General features: G+C 44.4%; 3 long non-coding RNA genes across 3 annotated transcripts in view; 1 reads left to right on the forward strand and 2 right to left on the reverse strand.

Moving 5' to 3' along the window:
• The window catches only part of LOC102080661 (uncharacterized), a 125,730-nt gene that overhangs the window by 37,834 nt on the left and 72,130 nt on the right, over nt 1-15,766 (reverse strand). The gene's annotated exons all lie outside the window — the stretch shown is intronic.
• Nucleotides 879-2,721, forward strand: LOC112847057 (uncharacterized). Its single transcript, XR_003220370.1, has 3 exons — nt 879-980; nt 1,943-2,075; nt 2,214-2,721. It is a non-coding gene; the product is annotated as an uncharacterized LOC112847057 (long non-coding RNA).
• LOC109202700 (uncharacterized) lies at nt 9,615-10,260 on the reverse strand. The gene is made up of 2 exons (XR_002062645.2): nt 10,146-10,260; nt 9,615-9,713 (listed from the first exon to the last, which is right to left on the reverse strand). It is a non-coding gene; the product is annotated as an uncharacterized LOC109202700 (long non-coding RNA).

Below are 15,766 nucleotides of genomic sequence, written 5' to 3' on the forward strand. Positions count from 1 at the left end.
GTTTTTGCATTCAGTCTATTGCGTTTTTTTGACACCATTTCCCCAGCTTTGGAAAACTCACAGGCACAGATGAAGCTGGGGTACACAAAAACTGTAAAGCCAGGTGGAAAAGGTTCTGATAAGATGTCTTCCTATTCCCCCAGTACGTTAAAGGACCCTCTGATCTTGGAATGTTTCTCTCCGACACTCTCCACAATACTAAGGGGTTGGCAGTCCTTTATAATAGAATTCAGGACTGCCTGGTCCAGAACAGTCTTCCTAGATGCTTGATTTCAAAATAATAAAACACAAATTAATAAAAAAAAAAAAAGATGATAAAGCTGTTCAGTGTCAATATAGGCCGACCTGTGTTCATTCTCAGTGTGTTTGTCTCCTCATTTTCATGTTTGGCTCTGTAATGCTTAAACATTGAGGAGGTGCTTTTGTTTGTGTAAGAAAGCACCGCAGAACAGATGCAACATTTAACCTGCATAAAATGAAATAATTTACACTGCAAGTCACATTGCTGTTTTTCCTATTCTGATAGATTACACTGAAACAAAGACAGACAAACAGTGACCTTATTTGCAGTTAAAAGATCAAAATGATCCCACACAGCAGAAACATTTCTTTTTCTTTCGGGCTCCATTTTGTTATGGAGAGATGTGTATTTTTTTTTTTTGTCTTTGCGAGAGTAATTTTGTGGGTTTTTTTTGGTGGCGACTCATTCCGTTGGCAGATGCGGACGCGGTGCCTTTTAAAGACAGTTTGGTGCGTTGGCAATGAGCGATACAGCAGCTGTATCGATCACGTGACTTTTTCTTAAAGCGACGCACCCACCGATACAAGCTTCGCTCTGTGAGCTTGATACATGCGCCGGTGCGTCAGTGTTGCTGGACCCATCACTAGTAATAAATAAAGGTCACTGTACCTGTAACAACTTGAAGAGTAATATGACTGAGTGAACAGAGTCCTGGACTGTCTGTAGTCTTCATACAGCAGTAAGTGTTTGCATCACTCTCTCTTAGATCATTGATGGTTAAAGTTGGGTTTTTCTCTTCAGACATGTTGTACGTTACACGTTGTCCATCCACAGAGAGCTCACTCTTTGGTCCATTCAAGTGTATAGTGAACCATTTGCTGCTTGAAGTCAGATGTTGATGTGAGCAGTGCAGATCCACTGATGAACCTTTGAGAGCACAGATCCTGGTTTCTCCTCCATTAACACCTTTAATAGGAAGTTTATTAGTAACAGATTTGTTATTGCTGTTATTGCCTGTTTTTTTCTTTTTATTATTCATCACTAAATAATAATGTTATATATTTGTACTGTAAAAACTTAGATGAATTTACGTGTTGCTTAAATCATGCAGTATCAATGTAAAACAACTCAAACAATACAAACAGCTCTAGCGCTGTCTTGCTGGGTCAACTTCTCTCTTTCAGTGTGAATGATGAAAAAGATGCCAAAAATGACACATTCAGCTGTCTAACACATCGTAGCAAAGTTTAACTTCCTTCTTTCCTTTTGTCTTTTCTGTGTATGTGCATGTTGCGTCTTTTTACATGAAATATTTCGTGCAATTATTTCTCCTATAATGATGTTTTGTCTGTACTTTATATATTATAGGTTGTCTTTAATCATAAGTTATTGTTCAAAGAGCAGAAAGCTGCAGAGGTGTTAAAACTGTTGTCTGTATCTGGTTTATGATGGAAACACGTCTGTGGTGACAAAGAATCTCCAGACTGATGCTTAATGAGCATGAACAGCTGTGATGATGTAGACCTTACTCTGCTGTCAAGCTGCAGCTGCTCTTTGTATCAATGTAAAGGATCACGTTAACTATCGAGTGACCTAAAAACTAATCTAACCTAAAAAACTCTGACATGTTTCAGCAGTCAAACCTCTGTCAGAGAGTTTAAAGTTTTTGTTGACATAACTGTTTTCTGGTTGTTTTACTAGAATAACTATCAGGGCTCGGAGTGGACTATTCCAGTAATGATGTCGTACCAACAAAATATTTATACAGTGAGCTGAAAGGAGGCCGTTTCTGATGTCTTTGTATACTGACATCATCTTAGACTCCAGCTTTCTGGTAAGTTGTTGTTCAGTTTTCTCAGAACTGCTTTAACATTCATTAGCTCACTTCAAGAGCTCATTAAAGCGGAAACTTTAAGTCCTGCTGATTAACAGTGAATCTCATGTTCTCTAACATCCTTTAATAACTTTTCAGAGTTTTCCTACGTCTAAAACATTCAGTCATCATTGGGAGGAGAAACATGTATTCCTACCTGAGACACACTGAATGAAACCCCAAACCAAAAATCCAGCTTCTGCCAAGATCATGACTGTCAGATTTCAGCTTTTAGTCAGAAAGTTAAGCGAATTGTTCTTCACACAGGAAAAGCTTAAAAACCCGAACTGATACGTATTAAAGTCAGTTCAGCCAAATATAAACTGCAGCTTTAACACCATCCAACTTCCTCCTGCATGGTGTTTTTTTTAGAAAGAGCAGACTTCTAGTAAAGAACTAAGTAATGAAAAAGCTTAAATTTAACTTGAGGATTTTTTTTTAACAGCATAAATTTCTCTCCATTTGCCTGACTGAGGCTGGAGAAGTGTAAAGCTTAGTGTGTTTCTGTCTTTTATATAAATAGTTCCTGTCAAGCAAGGTAAGAAACAGATGCTTTATTTGCTTTGAGAACATCAGTAATCAGTAGTATTGTTTTCATACATACACAATTAAAAACAAACAAACAACGAAAGTAACGCTTAAAAAACACCTCATCTGATCTCAGTGGGGAAAAAGTCATGTGGATACCAAATTGTTGGATGGAAATGAGAACCATCAACCTTCAGAGGGTTGAATTAAAAAACATCCTGAAAATCAGAGTGAAAAAGTGATGTGGCAGACTAATTCATTTTGATGAAATTTGACTGCAGTAACTTTCCCTTTCTGCTTTTATGCATCATCAGGCATGCATAGAAACATATCTGAGCTCCTGGACAGTCTGAGGTCCAATCTGGCAATGTTGGACCAAGACATAATGTCCCAGAGGTTTTCTATTGGATTTAGGCAGGTAATCAGGGTTTTGTTGTCTAGCCTGGAGAGGTCTGTGCATCCCTCCATGGATATGCCTCCCTTGACCATCACTGACCCAGTTAAAAAACGATCACGCTGAACAATGTTAAAGGCAGAATAACTTTCTCCATGACTTCTTCAGACCCTTTCAAATCCATCATATGTGTTCAGAGTAAACCAGCTCTCATCTGTGTAAAGTATAGGGTCAGACAGGGTCCAATATAGGATGTCAGACCTTCAGGCCACCCTCATGAAGTCTGTTTCTGATTGTTTGGTTAATAACACTAACATCAGAGGCCTGCTGGAGGTCATTTTGTAGGGCTCTGGCAGTGCTTGCTTTCCTAGTTCTCTCCCACAAATGTGCCCACAAAATGAAATTTCAGTGGAAATTTAATCGCTAACTACCAATTTTTTGTGGTTTCATAGTGGTTGGCCTTTTTGTTCCTGTAGTGTACAATAAAAAGGCTGCAATGAAAACATGCAAGATTCTGTCATGTAAATTACTGCATGGGTTTGGGAATACTTCCAAAAACACTGTCAGTGAACAAAGTTCATTCCTTTACGGTCACTCAAAGTCAAAATCAGCAATACAAACAGAAAACACAGACCAATGTGAATGAATATGGTCGACACTTCCTTTCACAACCTGAAATCCAGGGCAGCTGGATTGTGTAGTGGTAAGACTTCACATCTTTGGAGTGGAAGTCGCAAGTTTGATTCCCTCCCGGTATCCAGTAAGGGTCCTGACTAGGCCCCCCAAGCAAAAACATCAAGCTCTGGAATGGCGCGCCTATGTCTGCAGCCTGTCTGCAGCTCGGACATGACACATTTCACTGCATGTTGTACTCTGTATGTGACTAATAAAGCTTGTTTCTTCTTCACTGGGATTCACGCTTTCATTCCTCACTACTTATCAGTTTTTCAGGTAGATTTTCTCTGACAGCAGACTTCACTTCAAGCCTGTCACTGTGTGTGTGAAGGGCAGAGTGGAGCGGATGTACAGTAGACTAAACAGATTGGCTCCATCAGATTTCAGGTACAACATCAGAGATCTCTCAGTCATACGTCAATAGAAGATACTGCAGAGAATCCTCAACCTCCTCAGAAAGAAGATTGTATGATGAATTTAAAGACATGATTACTGCTGCTGCTCTCATCAGAAATTAGAAAATACCAAAATATTAATAAATGTTAAAAAATCAACAGCCGTCTAACAGGAAAAGCTGAGAACTGACGTGTGTGAGTGTGTCTGCAGACAAACTGCATCCAGCTTTAACACCAGCACTTCCTCATTTCTATTTTCCTTCAAAGAAGAGCCCTCTAGTGTAGAATCAATGTACTGCATGAGGCAGTTCACATAATACAGAACCATTGAATGAATTGCTTTATATTTATCATCACAATTATGGGCTTTATTATTTTAGTTTATCACAGTATCCCAATTAAACATGTGATATGAATACATGTTGTTATATTATCATTAAAAACGTGTTAGTGCTCACAGAGAGAGCAGAGACACATGAAGCTGTCAGGGATTATTTTGAGGTTTAAAAAACAAAAACAAAACTTAATATATGTTAAACCTGCTGACATGATGACTTTAAAGCTTTAACTTCTTAGGTAAACAGTCCTAACAGTCCAGCTTTTACATTCAAAGCTGCAAATCGCACAGAAAATAACTCAACCCAAAGCATGTTCTTTATTTTACACAACAATGATGTCACATGCACTCCATCATCAGACATCTTTACATTTAAAAGCTCAGGTATTTCTGCTTTCCTGCTAATTTCTTCTGTATTTTATGTTCCAGTACAGAGAGTACAAACACTGACAGACAGCTGTGGTGTCTCTGCTATGATACTGAAGTTATTTTAGACACAAAACATTTACAGGAAAAGGTCCATTTAAATAAACATGTAGTTATTTAGTGATGCACATCCTGCTCTGCTCACTGAGCTGAGATCATTTCATACATGAGATCAGGGTTCATCTGAGGAGATGAGACAGTTATTATACATTTATTTTGAACTTCTTCAAATATTTGGCTCATACAAATAATGTCAGTTTGTGGGAATCTTTTAATGTTGTTCAAATGTTTATTAAAACAGTTTTGAACCATTTAGATCTTTATCACTAATTTTAGATTGATTTTTTTGGTTCATTAAACAACATAAATAATTTAAATAGAAGATTTTTACAGTTTTTTTCTGTAGTTGAATTCAGAGAGAATTCTATCAGTGGTAAACATCATGACTGTTTAAGTCCATTCAGTCATAAAGCTAACATGAGACTGAAAAGAATCTGATGTGTCGTAAGCATTGATGTACAGTCTCTATCAAATAAGATACTGTGATAAACAGGTTGTGAGATATCGAAGCCAAACAGCAGTCCTTGATTGTGGGCTCAGACTGATGTTAATGTTGTAGCTGTTGAAGGGAGTTCAGTAGGAACTGATCTGAGGCCTGCACTATTTGCTCTGGAACAGGTAAAGCCTGACATTAGAGATCAGCTGAAATGAAATCATCTACTGACAAATGATTGTTTCTCCAGAAACCAGTAAAACTAGTAAAGCTCATCACTCTAAAGTTGGCTTACAGTGAAAAAGTGAGCAGTCCTTCACCATGCTGTAGGGTGGCTAATTACTGACTACAGCCAGCTGTGACCTGGATCCTTGGAAGAAATTTTGCATGTAATGCAGGTTATAGTTTCTTATTTTGCTCTCTGTCAGTTGGAGGTCCACCATCATCACAGCCCAGCAATAGCAGATTATCCTTCTGCTTTCAGTTTATGAAATGAAGAAAACTCAATAGAAACAAGACGCATATGTACAGCAACAGAGTTGCACTTTCACTGTGATGGGATACCAACTATTATTTCAGTTTATCGTGCTTCAGAGACTTTTTCAGAGGAACAGATGTTAAAGTCTGCAGAAAATCAGTAATTATGAGTTCTATGAGGTGCAATTTCAGCAATATATAAAACATACACACCTCTGCTCAGTGTCCACTCATAACATCTGTGAAGAAACAGGAAGTCACTGCAAGTGAGCCAAGGCCATGGTGAAAATGCGAAGTCTGCAGAAGTGTGCAGATTTATGTTTACACACCTTTCTACTCTGTGCTAATCTTTCTATGATGATAATACTGTATCAGAAAAGATGATAACCTTGCACTTTAATAAACTTGAAGAGCTCATCAAAGCCAAGAACTTTAAAGTCTTGTTGATTAACTGTGAATCTCATGTTTCTAACATCCTTTAAAAACTGCAGGATTACACTTGTACCATTTTTACAGTCGTCAGTCATCATTAGGAGGAGAAACAGTCATTCCTACCTGAGAGACACAGAATGAAACCCAAAAACAAAAATCCAGCTTCTGCCAAGATCATGACTGTTGTAGGTTTTCTAGTCAGAAAGTTTGTTTATATATGATCCTTTACAGGTGAGTTTGTTCAAAGGAAATCATGAAACCAGAACTGACAGTTATAAATGTCACTGCACCTACAGATAAACAGAGTGCAGCTTTCACACCATTAAATCACTTCCTCCTCCATGATGGTTTTTATAAAAGAGTGGCTAGTGAAGAGTCACATAATGCAGTAGTTTAATTTAACTTCAAGAATTTTTCCACTGCATATTTTTATCACCATTCTTAGTAATATCAAAGAATGGTCTTCTCATATCTCTGTTTCCTGCACCTAACTGGGGCACCAATAAACTGTTTTATTGGGGATCAGGCCGGCTGAGGGGATCTCTGGTCGCCTGGACTTCAGAGGGGAGCTTGATGTGGATGTATGAGTCTTTTAATGTTTGTATTGCTGATTGTGGGTGTGTGTGAGTGAATGAGTGGCTGGGTCTGGACATGGGCCTCACAGAGTCTTGGCCCCTGCAGGGCACGGTCGAGGGATTATCCCTCCCTAACATTCCCCACCGGTCATTGCTGCCTTCCTAGGATGTGGGTACTTGTTACTTCCATGATGAATGGTCAGATATCTTGGTGTGCTTGTTGGACTGGTTCCTTGGGGGTTGTGGTCCAATGGGGTCTGTCGGGTGTCTGGGCCCTGGGACCTTTGGTTGGCTGTCTGTTGCCTCTTGTTCTCTGGCGCTCTTGCTCTTTGTCCATGGTGGCTCCATGTAGTGCCTCCCTACTCCTCCTGCTGGGTGTATGTGTGGCCTCAGGTCCTCAGTACGTTTGGGGGCTGCAGATGGCCACGGTCTTTTGGGTTTCTGGGTTTTCCTCTATCTGTCTCTGACCTCCGTCGGCACGCACGCACACACACAGACAGACACACACACACACACACACACCTACAGATACCAAGTTACTTTTGCACAATACTCAGCATTTTGCACATTTCCATTGGGCTGTCTTGGGTCTGTACTGTCCTGTTCTGTTTAGTGTTGCACTGTCTTGTCCTGTTTATTTTTGCAATTTTTGCGCATTGCACTTTACATAGTCCTGTGATTGTCTTTTATATATCATATGTAGCACCAGGGTCTCAGAGGAACGCTGTCTCATTCTACTCTGTACTGTACCACTGTACATTGTTGAAAAAACAATAAAAGCCACTTGAACTTGAACTCGTTCTATCTTAATTTCCATCCCATCACCCTGAACTAGAGAAATTGACTTAGTTAGATTTTGTAGTACGAATGGATTATTTTCACAATATATTTCTGGCAGTACAGTATACCAGTATTGTTCACTAGATAGAAAGATCAGACAGTAACAGTAATAAAATAAAATATAGAAAATCAGTGATTAGCAACTAAATTTCCACTGAAATTTCCTTCTTGTGGGCCATCGTGCAGGAGATAACTAGGAAAGCAAGCACTGCCAGAGCCCTACAAGCAGGCCACTGATGTTAATGTCATTGACCAAACAATCAGAAACAGACTTCATGAGGGTGGCCTGAAGGTCTGACATTCTCTATTAGACCCTATGCTCACTGCAGAGCACTGTGGAGCTGACATTTGCCAGAATTTGCAGGTTCAGTACTCGCTGTGCTTTACACAGATGACAGCAGGTTTACTCTGAGCACATATGATGGATTTGAATGGGTCTGAAGAAGCCATGGAGAATGTTATTCTGCCTGTAACATTGTTTAGTGTGACCCTTTTTGGCGTTTTGGTGGTGGGTCTACAGGCTACAGGCTGCCATTAGGTATTGGAATGAAATCCTTTCACACACTGTCAGACCCCAGGCTGGTGCAGTGGGTCCTGAGTTCCTCCTGGACCAACAATGCCTGGTCTCATGTGACGAGAGTTTGCCAGCAGTTCCTAGAAGATGAAAGAATTGATACCATTGATTGGTCCCCATGATCACCTGACCTAAATCCAACAAAAACCTCTGGGACATTGTCTTGGTCTAAAAATATGCAAGAGGAAGTTTAATGGTGTTAAAGCTGCAGTTTATATTTGGCTGAACTGACTTTAATACGTGTCAGATCTTTTTTAAGCTTTTCCTGTTTGAAGAACAATGCGCTTAACTTTCTGACGAGAAGCTGAAATCTACAACAGTCATGATCTTGGCAGAAGCTGGATTTTTGGTTTGGGGTTTCATTCAGTTTGTCTCAGGTAGGAATAAATGTTTCTTTTCCTTACGATGACTGAACACTCTAAAAATGTTTTAATTGTAGACAAATTCTGCAGGTATTAAAGGAAATGAGAAAACATGAGATTCACTGTTAATCAGAAAAACTTTAAGTTTTCTGCTTTGATGAGCTCTTGAAGTGTATTAATGTGCAAGACAATGGTCTTTTACAGTAGAATATTATCATCATTGAATGAATGGCACAGAGTAGAAAGGTGTGTAAACAACATACAAATGCACATGTTTGCTAATGAATATTAAAATCATTCAGGAAAAACTGAACATCAACTAACAGGAATCTTCAACCTTGGACTCTACAATGGTCACAACATATAAAGACATCAGAGATGGCCTCCTTTCAGCTCACAGTATTAATATTTTGTTGGTTAATGCTGATTACCGAGCTTAGGCCTGGAGATTCTTTGTCACCACTAGGGATGGGTATTGATAAGATTTTCACGATTCCGATTCCATTTTCGATTCTGTTTAATGATTCGATTCTTCATCGATTCTCTTATCGATTCTTATTTTTAAAAAAGAAGAACACTAAGGTCGATTAGCTTAGAACTTTGTTTTATATCTTCTCTTTGAACAAGATAGAAATTTAGGAGTAACATGGCCTTACAAACCCAACAGTGAGATCTTAAGAGATCCATTTATTCTGTTTATTATTCTGTGGCAATTACACAAGAATATCCAGCAGTGGCGGTCCTAGCCTGTTTGGCGCCCTGGGGAACACTCCCTCTGCCCCCGCCCCCCCCCCCAACCAAAACTGGCGCTACTACTTCCTGTCCTTGTTTCAGCGCCACAATGAAACCCTAAACATTTGGACTCACCTGGTGGCATTTTTAGTGTTGCTGATTAAATTGTGCCTGTACAGAATGGTGTACGTCAGTTTAATGCTGGGGTGTGCTGCAATAGTAACTATCCTCGGTCAGAAGGAGAGGCTGACATCCAGGGATTAGATTACCACAGGTGGAGTTTATTGGCGGTCAGATGGATGGTACAGGAAGGTATGGCATACAGTAGGAGGATGTGGAGGGGTGATATGGTGTGGTTTCTATGATTAAGAACAGGGCATAGGAAACAGAACAATAATAGAACAGGCATGAATACGGATCAAAGATTAAGAAAACTGGTAACAAATCCCTCCACCACAAATCAGTTTGATATCACTCACAGTTTCACATTTACTGAGGCACTACCCAAAAGGCGCCACAAGAGGGCACTCCAACACAAGAGATGACCCACTTATGATGATGCACCTAGTAAACAGTCAGCCCCCTACTTAACCACTACGTAATGCAGCGCTGTCACAGTGTACAAATTCACATCAATTGGCAGGTGGACCAAACAGAGCAAGAACAAGCCCAAAACAATCAAATAACTGGGCTGTAATAGCTATCGCTAACTAGCACATATGCTAACGGCCACTAAACCCAATACACACAAGTAGCAGGGTAAACTTCTTGAGCATGGAACATTAACTCACTTTTAATTGACGCACACCATCCCCAACAAATACAGGATGGGCTATTTGCTTCCCTTCCCAGCAGCTCTCTCCTCAATCGCCAGCCCAGGAACGAACAAACACCATCCAGCTCCGAAATCCCATGAATCCCATCACTGCCCAGAGGCTGCTGGGTAATGTAGTTCACCCTAACACAGGCTTTTCTACAGCCGCCCCTGTATTTGTGCAACAAATACACATCATTACAAAAAGTCTGTGTTGTACTATGCGGAGGTCTCTTCCTCTGGCATCTGAGGCAGGGTGACCAACTTAACAACTGGTCGTATGTAAGTATGATCCTTTACTTGCACCTCCGCCGAACGCACTACACCATCTGCTCCGGGAAACACCTTTGAAATCTTCCCAACTGGCCACATGGCCCGGGGCAGTTGCGAGTCCACGATCATGACAACCTGACCTACAGCGAGGTCGGGTGTCAGATCACGCCATTTCTGTCTGAGCTGAAGACCTGGGAGGTACCTCCGAATGAACTGGCTCCAGAAGTGGTCAGCAATTACCTGGCTTTGTTTCCATCTTCGACTGGTGATAAAATGCCCTGGTCCGTAAATCACCTGCGGCAGTGAAGCGTCCCGCCGCCCCATAAGCAGGAGATTTGGTGTAATGGGGTCAGGATCAGCAATATCCGAGGATGCGTAACCAAGAGGTTTCGCATTAAGGATCCCTTCTACTTCAAGGAGAGCCGTGCAGAGGACTTCTTCCGTCACAATCTGATTCTTCAGGATGACCTGGAGTGCCCCCTTAACCGACCTTATCTCCCGTTCCCATGCTCCCCCAAAATGGGGGGCATGCGGTGGATTACAATGAAAGGTTATCCTCTGCTTTGCTAGCTGTGCCTGAAGAATGGGCGTCATCATAGAGAAAGCTTCCTGTAACTCCCGAGCACCCCCTCGGAAATTAGTGCCCTGATCTGACCATATCTCGAATGGGGTACCCCGTCGAGAGACGAATCTTCGCACAGCCATGAGGAAAGCGTCTGAGTCCAGGCTTGGCAGCAAATCCAGGTGTACACATCGGGTGGTTAGGCACTTAAAGATTATGCCCCAGCGCTTCTCATGCCTCCGGCCTATCTTGATGGTGTAGGGACCGAAGCAATCAACTCCCGTTGACCAGAAAGCAGGTTTGTGGATCTGGAGTCTCGCTGCCGGCAAATCAGCCATTTTGGTGGAAGCAGGCCTCCCCCGCCATTTCTGGCACTCTGCACATTGTCTTTGATGTCTCCGGATTACTTGTCGCCCTCTAATGATCCAATAAGCGCGCCGTATCTCTGCAAAGACGCGCTCTGAACCAGGGTGCAACAAAATCGTGTCAAAGTGTTGGACAAGGAGCTTAGTTACCGGGTGTTCGGGAGGTAGCACAATAGGGTGTATGGTGTCTGAGTCCAGACCTTCGGCACGTCTCAGGCGTCCTCCAACCCTTATCAGGCCAGTAACCTGATCATACTCAGGGCAGAGCGAACAAAGTCGACTATTCAGGGCCAGAGTCCGTCCCTTCATCAGAGCTACCACCTCCTCCGGAAAACTGTCATACTGAGCTGACTTCAAAATGGCTATCTCGGCCTCCACACGATCAGTGGCGGTCATTGGAGGAGAAGCCGCACCGTGGCGCGCATAGTAAGTAGCTTCCACAAGCTCCTCCCAAGATGTGAAGTTTCCAGGGTCTGGAGTAGGAGTCTGGGCCACTGTGACCAGCCCACATAACATCCCCTTGCGCAGCTCATCTGTAGTCTCAGCCCTACCAGTAGGTTGGGAGGGCCAGTGTGCCGAACTTTGTTGCAAGAACTCGGGGCCCTGAGCCCAACGGCTGTCTGCCAAAAGACTACAGAGTTCCTTCCCCCTGGTGATGTCATCAGCCGGGTTTTCTGCTGACGTGACATACCTCCACTGATAAGAACTGGTGAGCTCCTGGATTTCAGCAATTCGAGTCCCGACAAAGACCTTGTACCGGCAGGAATCTGACTGCAACCAACTCAGCACGGTAGTAGAGTCAGTCCACAAGATGGTATTCTGCAGGGGTATGGTAAGTTCAGTTTGGAGAGTCTTGGCAAGCTGCGCTCCAGTGAGAGCAGCGCTGAGCTCGAGCCGAGGCATGGACAATCTCTTCCGAGGAGCGACTCGGGATCTGGCCAACAGGAATGAAGTGCTGGCATGTCCGTGGCAATCTGTGGTCCTCAGATAAGCTACAGATCCATACGCTTTCTCGGAGGCATCACAGAACACGTGCAGCTCAAACGTGCAACTCGGAGAGTCTGTAGCAGGTGGCACATAACACCTCGGTAAGGTAATGTTCTGCAGGTACGGCAGCTCCTTTTCCCATTCTGCCCAGGTGGCACGAAGGACACCAGTGATAGGTTCATCCCAGCCCATCTCCTTCTGCCACATCGATTGTACAAGAATCTTCCCTCTAGTGGTATAGGGAATGATAAACCCTAGAGGGTCATACTGGCTGGCAAGCACCTTGTACACATTGCGAAGAGTTGGTGTTGCGTAGGAGACTGGGCGATGCTTGTACCCCAAGGTATCGGTGGGGCAATGCCAACGTAACCCAAGCATCGACTCTTGTGGATCAGCTTGGTTAAAGGTCAGCCAGAGCTCACAGCTGTCAGAACGGGCCGCAGTAGGCAGGTGGGACACCACCTCTGGCACATTACTAGCCCACTGCCGTATCTCAAATCCTCCCCTGGCCAGTAGCTGTCTCATTTGGTCCAGTAGCTGTTTAGCCTGGCAGGGAGTCGGAAGAGACTGCAGACAATTGTCGACATAAAAAGCTGTATGGACGGACTCATACACCTCCTCATTCCCCTCACGGTGGTCTCGCACATGCCGCTGTAAAGCGTAAGTGGCACAGCAGGGGCTGCAGGTTGTACCAAATGGTAACACTCGCCATTCATACACATCAGGTGGGCGCTCCTGCTGTCCATCCCTCCACAGAAAGCGAAGCAGAGGCTGATCTTCGGGAAGCAGGCGCACCTGATGAAACATGGCCTTTATGTCACCGCTTATGGCCACAGCATGCTGGCGGAATCGGATTAACACACCAAGGAGTGAGGGGCTAAGCGTGGGGCCTGGCAGCAGGAGGTCATTAAGGGCAGTTTGCTGGTACAGGAAGGAGCAGTTGAAGACTAGGCGGGCTTTGTTGTTGTGATGCACAAGATGGTGTGGAATGTACCAGGATTCAGTGGAACCATGCACCTCCTCCGGAGTCAGCTTTACCACATAGCCTGCCTTCTCCAGCTTTTTGATCTCTTCGTTGTATGTCTGTGCTCTGCTGGGGTCCTGGCGTAGCCGACGCTCATTGGCTCTCAGAAGAGCCATGACAGCCCCTTCAGGTGCCTTCACCTGAGGAAACCCTGCGCGGTGCAGCAAGGGAGTAGCATATCGGTGGACTCCCTCTACCTGTACTTGGACTGTCCTGGATTCAAGAATGTCGATTGCCTGCCTGTCCTCCTTGGACCTGGTAACCTCCTTTTCATTCCTAAAAGGGAGGACGTCAAGCTGCCATAGCCTCTCAACATCCTTGGAGAGCTCTGATGTCTGTGGGATGAATGATGAGTGCAAGCATGCCTGTCCAGCCGCTGGATGTGGAAGACTCTTGGCAGGTCCCTGCAGCGCCCACCCCAGCTCCGTGCAGACTGCTACTGGCCCTCCAGGTGGTCCACGAATCACTGGGCATACCGGAGTGATAAGGTGCGGGTGATCTGATCCAATCAGGATCATAGGTTTCACCTTGCTGAAACCTGTGAGGGGAAGTCGTTGCAGGTGACTGTACTTCCTTTTGAGTGTTTCCACCGGGCAAGATTGCTCTGCCAGAGCCAGTTGTTCTGCTGTGAATGCATTTAGTATTTGATGCCTCACCTTCGGCTTAGCTTTAGTGGACACCTCCAATGATAGGCTTCCCCCATGCAGCTGCAGGACATCCTGCCTGATGGTTCGGAGGGCCAGAGCCTCGTCTGTTGGGGCTAGGCCAAGGAACTGCACAGCAGCAGGCAATATTATGGTTCTCTCTGAACCATCATCCAGCACAGCATAGGTGTCCATGGTTTTTTTTCCCATTGTGGAGTTGAACTCTTACCACCTTCAACATCACTCTCCCAGAGTGACTGGAATGGTCAACATAGATGACACTGGATGCTGTGCACATGGTCAGGATACTGGGGTTCTGCTCTTTAGCCTTGGCAAGGCCATGTAATACAAGGAGGCGTTGCTCACCACAGGTGCTGCAGGGTTTCTTGAGCGTGCAGTTGTCAGCAGAATGGTTCCTGCCACACCTCCAACATTTATTCTTGTCTCTGATCCAGTCCACAACCGCAGCCACATCCAGCCGGGAGAACTCATTACATCCACTCAAGTAATGCTCTGTCCCTTCACAGAAAGGGCAGTAAGGCTTGAAACGTTCTCTTTTCTTCTGCACTGCAACATTCTTTGGACCTGGATGGGCCACAGCAGGTGGTTTGGTGGCCGTGGTTTCAGGTCCATAATACACAGAGGCCAACTTGGGTTTGGGTTTTGTTTCCAAGTGCCTACTGACTTTCCCCTCCAACCAGGGCTTCTCTGAGGCATACAGCTCCGTGGCCCGTCGGGAGACCTGCATTGCTTGGGTCTTGCGCTCCAACCACTCGGCTAGATCGTAGAGGGTATAAGTGCGGTTTGATCCAGGCCGCAGGATCCCTCGGTTAAGGCAGTACTCTGCAAAGTTATCCCGATAACTCAGAGGGAGTTTGGTGAGTAATCGGTCTACGTGGGATCCACAGTGGAGTTCACTCTCTGCCACCCCGTCCATCGTGGTAAGCATCCCCACTAGACTGGCAACTGACAGGGAGAAAGCTTCAAAGGCTTGTGAGTCACCTGGTTTTATGTGTGGTGTGCACAGGATGGCGCTGAGTTCACTCTGTACCAGTTGTCTTGGCTGGCCGTACTTCTGCTCAAGAGCCCTCATTGCACTAGTATATGGAGTTGGGTCATGGATGTAGCGTTTAGCCACTTGGAATGCACTCGGGAACTTCAAGTGATCTAGCAAGATCTGATACTTGTAATCCTCGGACAAGTGCTTGTGAGGCCCAAGAACACTATCCAGTCCTTTCTTCAGTAAGGCAAAGTCACTCTCCTTCCCAGAACTGAAAACAGTGAGCTTAGGTTTAGGGAGGCCATAGGAGGATGCAATCACCATTTCCAACATACTGGGTTCTGAACTCGTGTGGTTTACTGCTGGGGGCATACCTGGCGGAGGTCTAAGTCCCTGTGCAGCTAGCACAGGTTGGAATGAAGCATATCGAGGCTGTTGAGGCAGAGGGCGAAGTGGGGGGATCCATGGCTGGAAACCCCGAGTACGTCCTCCTTTGCAGTAGAAGGTTGCATAGTGGCCGGCTGGGCCACTAAGGGAGGGTCTGGTTGAGGTGTCTGCGATGGCACAGGAGGCCCAGACATCTGTATTGCTGGTGGAGCTGCAGTGCTGGCTACAGCAGGTGGAGCAGGAGTTGCTGGATGCACTGGTGTGAGAAGATAGTCAGGACATGGTGAAGTGAATCTCGGAGCAGACGCTGATCTATCCATAGAGAGCTCTGTGGGTGGCCCAACGGGTGCAGTGGA

This window comes from Oreochromis niloticus, linkage group LG6, assembly GCF_001858045.2.
Source record: "Oreochromis niloticus isolate F11D_XX linkage group LG6, O_niloticus_UMD_NMBU, whole genome shotgun sequence".
Classification (NCBI taxonomy): domain Eukaryota; kingdom Metazoa; phylum Chordata; class Actinopteri; order Cichliformes; family Cichlidae; genus Oreochromis; species Oreochromis niloticus.